Here is a 7,522-nt window from a genome sequence, read left to right on the forward strand (position 1 = left end):
CCGTCGGTGTCGCAAGAAACAAACATTGCTTGGATACACAAAGAAGGCAATGATACATCATTACCACAAGCATAGAATCAGAGTCGGAAAGTACCTCCAGTGTAATCTAGTCCAACCCCCTGCACAGTGCAGGAACTCACAACTACCTGCCCACCCACAGTGACCCCAATTTCATGCCCCAGTAATCCCCCCACCAAAAGTCCCCAGAATCCAGCCTGGCCTGGAGGAAATTCATCTACCATCCCACAATGGCATACAGGCCTATTTCTTGATTAAATGTGGATTACAAAAATTTTATGGCTTAAAGGTTTAGAAGATGCATTTCAGATGTCATGTATGAGGATGAGACAGGTTTTGTCCCTCAAAGGTATTTGGAAGATAACATTAGGTATATATTAAGTGCTGTTGAATATAGGGTTGTGCCCTTCGGTGTCCGAAGCGGCTGTTTCAGGCCGAAGCAGCCAGCGCCACAGTGCGGGGGAGGGGTGCTACCAGCACACCAGTTGGCGCACACATGCAGGCGCAGAGCTCTATGCCTGCGAGCAGGCACCAGGTTGTGTGCCGCCACCGGTGCCTCTCCCCCCCCCCCCCCCCAGCGTGGCACTGGCTGCCTCGGCCTGGAAGCACAAAATCCTAGTTGAATAGTCAAAGAAAAAAGGTGCAAAATCAGCCTTGAAGTTTTGGATGCTGAAAAAGCATTTGATAATGTTTCTTGGAATTTTTTTTTAATTGAAGTTTGGGAAGATTTACAATGTGGAGATTTTTTAAAATGTGTTGATGAGCAGAGCTTGGTGGAACGAAGACACCATGTTACCAGGGAACTTTCTGCCTCCTTCTGTTAGGTTCAGTGTGATGTTCCTGGGATCATTTTGTGGGCAGCTAGAGTTCAATATCAGAAGCTGAACCATGGGGCAAAGTGTATATGTTGGAGTCCCTGAATTCAGCTGTGTCCAAGGGTGCCTGTCTTCCATAACTGTTGTTTCAGAATTCCCAGCAGAAGGTATTGAGTCCTGTTGGCTCTAGAACAGATTGCCATGCATTAGTCTTCCATTCCCCTTGCTTAAAGGTTCCCTTTGAGAAGTGCAATGAGCTGATAGGTCATGACATCCTGTCACTCAAGAGGGATGGCGTGGGAGGGGTCCCTCATTTCCCCTCTCAATCAACAGGTCACCAGGACCTTTTCTTCATACATGCAGATCCTGAGTCTGGATCCCAGAGGGAAACAAAACATGGCCCACCCTAGTTGGACTTCTGGTTCCCCATCCAGCTGGCAAGACAAGTGCAAAGAAACCTGTTGTGCTCTTTGGAAACTGTGTGAAATACATCCTTAGATTGCAGGATAATGTAGCACTTCCTTCCCGGGTGATTTTCAAAGGCAGGCTGGGCCAGGAATCTGTCAGCATTGTGTCTAAATCCTACCCCTTTTGCAACTGTGCCGCGCAGAAGGCAGACTTTGACACTGGATGCAAAGTTCAGCATCATGGGAATATTTGTTTTATTTGTTTATTAAAAGGTACAGATTGCATTCTCTGCCAAAAAAAATGGCACCCGGAGCCATACACAAACCATAAAATCCATAAAACATCGTTAAAAACACTATCAGCACAGCGCAAGACAATCGGCGCATTAAACCAGTGTCGTAAAATCAACACCCACCAGGTCCAGCAACAGCATAAATGAAAGCATCTGCACAAGAGCAGCAGTGTTTAGCCAAGCCAGTTGCTCAGCTGCCAGGGAATGCCTTCCCAGACGAAACAGTCTTTACCTGGTGATGCAAGAGATGTTGCATTCTTGTCTCTGATTTCGACAAACCCTTGGTGTTTATTCCAAACAGAGTTTGGCTGAACAAAGCTGGAGTTCAATGACACCTGTTAAGACAGACAAAGTTTTATTGAAGAAGTGAGCTTCCATGTGCACGCGCACTTCTTCCGACCATTAAATGGAAATCGCTAGACTACGCAAATAAGGAGAGAGTAAATGGGCAAACAGCATTATGAAAATCTCCATCAAATACGCAGTATAATGAAGATGTTTATCATATTTGAGAGCTTTGCTAGAATAGCAAGCTGAGTTTATAAGGTTATTGGGTTATCAGTCCTTTGGGTTCAACTCCAGTTCAAAAACATAGGAGAGGGAATAAAAATGTCAAGATTAGTGATTAATGGCTGATGCATCTCCAGTTGTAGAATAGAATAATTAATAGAGACCTGTTACTACACCATCTGACTACACCCAATGGGAGTTATTAATAGGTCTCTTTTAATCACTCTGTTCTGTTTGATGAATATTTTCATGATGCTGTCTGCCTGCTTCAGTTTATCCATCAGATTTTGTTGTTGCTGCTGTTTTTGCCATCGAATCACAGCTGACTTACACTGACCCCATAAGGTTTTCAAGGGAAGAAACATTCAGAGGTAGTTTGCAATTGCTTTCCCCTGGGTCATGATCCTGGTATTTCTTGGAGGTCCATCCTGTTTTCTTCTATGTTAGTCAATCCTTCCTATATAAGTTTCCTAAGTAGCCAGCTTGGTGTAGTAATTAGGAATGCGGATTTCTAATCTGGCATGCCAGGTTCGATTCTGCACTCCCCCACATGCAGCCAGCTGGGTGACCTGGGGCTCCCCACAGCCCTGATAAAGCTGTTCGGATCAAGAAGTAATCTCTGGGCCCTCTCAGCCTCACCTCCCTCACAGGGTGTCTGTTGCGGGGAGAGGAAAGGGAAGGCAAATGTAAGCTGCTTTGAGACTCTTTCTGGTAGAAAAAAGCTGCATATAAGAACCAACTCTTTTCTTCTTCTTCTTCTTCCTTCTTTCCATAGAGTCGTCAACACCAGATTTGGAAAGATGCAGAGATCTGAAACTGGGGTGGGAACTCAGCAGAGCATAATACTGCCAAAGCAGCTATTTTGTGCAGGAGAGGTAGAACAAATGTGTTAGATAAATAGATATGCAATCTATTTAGTCTGGAAATCTATTATAATTCTGGGAGATCAGCTACCATTTGGAGGTAGGCAGCCCAACCTGCTCAGGAACTAATCAGACCTAGAGTTGCTTAGCGTCCGTGCAATGCTGACATCATTCGCTTTCAGAACATGGCCTGGAAGTTGCTTCAATGGGTTCCATATAGGCCCATTATGCACGGCCGCCGAAACGGCGATTTCGGGTCACATGGAAAACGCGGAGGGGGAAGAAGCGAAGCAAACCGCTTATGCACGGGACGGGACGCAACGGCAGCAAAACCCACAGTAACCGATTATGCACGCGGCGACCTTGGCGCCGCTTCTGGTTGTGCCCCAGTCACCCGGAAGCTGCACTTTCTTCCACGTTTCGCTAACGCGGATTTTCGGCGGCATGCACCGAATCTGGGGCCGGTTGCAGCCAGCGCCGTGTGTTATCGGTGATTTTAGTCGCCGCCATTCCACCCCGAATGCGCACTATTCCCCCTGTGCATAATGGGCCATGTCATTTGTGACATGGAGGGCCACATTTCTGACTGGGGCATGCGACAAAAGGAGTGAGCCGTTTCCCCAATAAAAGGAAGTCAGTGCACTATTTCCTCCATCTGAATCACGCTTGTTGCTTCAAGACCCATGGAGGGCAAAAAAAGACTGGTGCAATGTGGGGCAAGGGAGCATTTTCACTTGGGGAAACGGGGCACGAGGGAACACTTAACGCTGCAGTGCGCCTCCTCCAGCTGCAGATGTCAAGCAATCCAAACACGGATCCCTCAGCCTGACTTGTGGCTTGGCTCTCTGATTCAGAGAAAAGGGAAGAAACCCAAAGATAGACCTTCTAAGGGCAGAACGACTGGCGAAGCAATAAAAGGTCTGCAGTATTTTAGTGGACTGATTTTTGACTCCCAGCCAGCCGTGTGAGCCCTGGATTTTGAGGGTCTGCAATAGCCCGGCATCCAAAACATTGAAAATTAATTCCGCATTGCTCAGCACAAAAGCTCCCTCTGACAGAGTGGATAAAAATATAGATATTTTTAAAAGTTTCATCTAAAGTAAGCTCCTCTGTTTGTTAGCTTGAATTAAAATGAAATCTAAATCAAATGCATTGAATGGTACAAGACCAAAGACCAGTGTGGTGTAGTATTTACAGTGTCAGACGAAGGCATGGGAAACCCAGAACTGGATCCCTACTCTGCCATGGAAATTGCTCAGTGCCCTTGGACTGCTCCCACGCTTTCAGCCCAATCTACCTCACAGGATCGTTGTGAAAGTAAAACAGAGGAAGGACTGATGTGAGTGGGTGCCCATTGTGGAGAAAGGCAGGGCATAAATGCAGTAAACAAATAAATAACCTCATAAAGATAAATCCATGCTTTCATGTAGCGTAAAGTTTTATGTAGCTTTATGGCAAGAAAAATGATCTGCCTTTTTAAAGTCAAATTTGGCATGATAGATTATGCAATGTATTTATTGCCAGAGACCAGAGAATGGCAAGTCATAACAGTTGCCGGGAGCTCCCTCCTAAATCTAAGAGCCACCATCCTGAATATCAACAAGGCAATTCACCTGGGCCATCTGTAGCAATTTGTTCAACCAAGAAGAAAGACAGGGCAGAAATGTCTTAATGAAATAAATAAAACCCACAATTATGAACGGTCGGCTTCATGAACATTTGCTTCCTGTTCCATGGGAAATCCGTGTTCTAGCCAGTAACTGCCAGCCTACACTTCTGGATGTTGAGTTGATAAGTAAATGGTCAGGAAATGTTTATAAATGGAGTGAAAAGTAAATTGCTCAAGGTATGGGTATAAATGGAGGGACAGAGAATGAAAGAAATACGTATTTTGACAATTCACCATATGATGTATGCTTTGTATCCATAATCCATATATCTGATTCTGAAAGTGGCCCCAAAGTGTGGCTCAGATGGAGTGGATACAGAAGGAGGAGTTTTGTTTTGCTTTTTTTAATGAGTGAGAGCTCTAAAGTTTGCAAAAAAAAAAAAGTAGCAGATGAAAAATTAAGTTTTAAAATGTCTAGGTCTTGACAGATTACCTCCTGAGGACTTGGCAGCCATTTTGGGATGCCTAGGTAATCCAAAATGGTTGCTGCAATCTCATTTCGAACGCTGAGGCGAATTAGGAGGGAAACGAGAAGGCAGACAAGACAAGAAGGAGGAAGGAAGACAAGAAGGAAAGCCAGAGTAAAGAGAGGAAGAAAGAAAAAATGGATGGGGGGGGAGAAAGGTGTCAGGAGGGGAGAAGGAAGCAGGGAAAGGAGAACCTGTGAAGTCCACAAGGGGGAAAGGAGGAGGCAAAGTGGAGATAAATGGGAGTCATTGTGGGACTCTACTTGTTGACTTTGAATTTTTTTGCTGCTTCATACAACTAATGAGCAAGGTTCTTGACTTTTAAGTATGTAAGGTACTTTTGTTTTTGTCATCTTAGTGATCAAACAGCTGTTTTTAGGGGTGGAACTACCATTCCAGCTGGGGTCGCTAGCCAGTGGATAATAATTGAGGATGGGGGTGTCAAGAGATGGGGGGGCACAGGGCGTGCTGACAGGAAACCATAGAATTACCAGAGATTCCTAAAGGGGTGTGGCATAAACATTTGTCACTTAAAGGCAATTTTGTGGGTGGGTGTTGTTTTTTTTCTCCTGTCTGCCCCCAATTTGCCAGCGGGCATTAGGAGCTGACTGTAGGCGATCTTCTGCCCCTGGAGGGCAAATGGCAAACCTAGATCAGAATGAACTGGGGGGAAATCAACTCAAGGTTGTTTTGGGGGGTGGAAGAGGAGCCCATGGTTGAGTAGCAAAGGGACTGTTAACACATGAAATATAGATTTTTTGCTTTGTTTTTTTTTAAATATTTTAATTATTTTTTCTTCTGCTTTCATTTCCACATGGAGTTAACACAAATACTGGGAGAGATGCTCAAAAGGTGATGCAAATCTTATATTTGGAAACACTAGGGTTGAAATAAAGATACTTGTTTCTTAGAAACATTTTCGGAAGAGTGGACAACCCCAAGTTTTCAGTAGATTATCTGCAACAATTGCAAAACAATTTCCCCCTGTTTATTTAACTATTGATTTTTAGATTTATGTACTGCTCTTTTTTTGGATCCCCTACTGATTTGCAATTTTAAAAATATAGCGGTTAAGAGTAGCAGCTTCTAATCTGGGGAGCCGGGTTTGATTCCCCACTCATCCACATGCAGCCAGCTGGGTGACCCTGGGCTAGAAGCTGATCTCACAGAGAAGTAATATCAGGGCTCAACCCCCCTCCATCTGGTAGTGAAAAGTGGGGTATAAAAAACAGCTGTTCTCCTTCCTATATAATCCAGTATAAAGTAAATCTAAACTATAAAACATTAAAACATCAATTGAATATATTAAGTCTTAAAATATTAAAATAGCCGCTAATGCCATCCCTGATGGACATGGACAGGGGTTGTACAGTAGGTTTTAGCCAACATTTCAGCCTGGTGGAATCAGACGGAGAGGCCAGCTGTTCCTGATGTTATTTATTTATTTATTTATTTATTTACTTACTTACTTACTTACTTACTTACTTACTTACTTACTTACTTACTTAATTTCCCGCCACTCCCCAAAGGCTCGTGGCGGGTTACAAATGTCAGATAAAATCTAAAATACCCCATTAAAACCCCTGACGTAAAAACAATAAAATACAACAATATCAAAGAGTAGAGAATAAAGATATGGCGGAAACATCGTCCCATCCCTAACATCCCCAGTAATACCTCGGGTGGTGGCGTGGTGAGGAGGGGACACATGGGACTCGCAAGCCGCTGTTCCTATAGGGGGGGCCATGATCATTACCTCTATCTTCAACTGTAGGCCTGGAAGAACAGCTCAGTCTTACAAAGTTTGCGGAACTGTCAGAGGTCTTGCTGGTTTCTGATCTCATTCCACAGTGTTCCGCCAGGCTGGGGCCAGGGTTCAGATTGCCTTGGCTCTGGTTGAGGCCAGTTAATCCTAAAAAGGATCCTAAGAAGATTTTTCTCCCTATTTTACATTGCGTTCTCATGCTCCTAACTGCTGAATATGCCTCCTTGGTCCCCTGTACCATCATTACATAGCCACATATGATTGTCTACGTAGCATCATAACCTCCTCTTGTTAGCTGTGTCTTCTCTGATTGGCTGGGATCACTCGTGTGATGGATTGAGGTGGTCTTGCCTTCATTTGCTATTGACTTCTCCCCACCCTTATTGACTTAAACACATACACAAATCTCACTGGCTTGTGTAACACGATGTCATCTCATCCATTGTGTGATGTCATCTCATCCATTGTGTGATTTCTGACACCCTGGTGACATTTGTGAGCAATCAAGTTAGAAATTGCCAACTTACAGGGGAAACGGTGTTGGGACAGCTGCAAGTAGGAGAAACCATGTCAAAAATTAGATCCGTATGTAAGAGATGCCTGCTGTATTTTACCCATTATCTATCTCAGTGGTCCCCAACCTTTTTATCACCGGGGACCACTCAACGCTTGACAATTTTACTGAGGCCTGGTGGGGGGGCGGGGCGTAGTTTAC

At 44.4% G+C, this 7,522-nt stretch overlaps 1 long non-coding RNA gene across 1 annotated transcript; it reads right to left on the reverse strand.

Moving 5' to 3' along the window:
* Window positions 1-814: 814 nt before the first annotated feature.
* On the reverse strand, window positions 815-6,907 carry LOC143831372 (uncharacterized). The gene is made up of 3 exons (XR_013228855.1): window positions 6,799-6,907; window positions 1,766-1,868; window positions 815-1,019 (listed from the first exon to the last, which is right to left on the reverse strand). It is a non-coding gene; the product is annotated as an uncharacterized LOC143831372 (long non-coding RNA).
* Between the last annotated feature and the right edge of the window lie 615 nt (window positions 6,908-7,522).

This window comes from Paroedura picta, chromosome 3, assembly GCF_049243985.1.
Source record: "Paroedura picta isolate Pp20150507F chromosome 3, Ppicta_v3.0, whole genome shotgun sequence".
NCBI classification, from domain to species: domain Eukaryota; kingdom Metazoa; phylum Chordata; class Lepidosauria; order Squamata; family Gekkonidae; genus Paroedura; species Paroedura picta.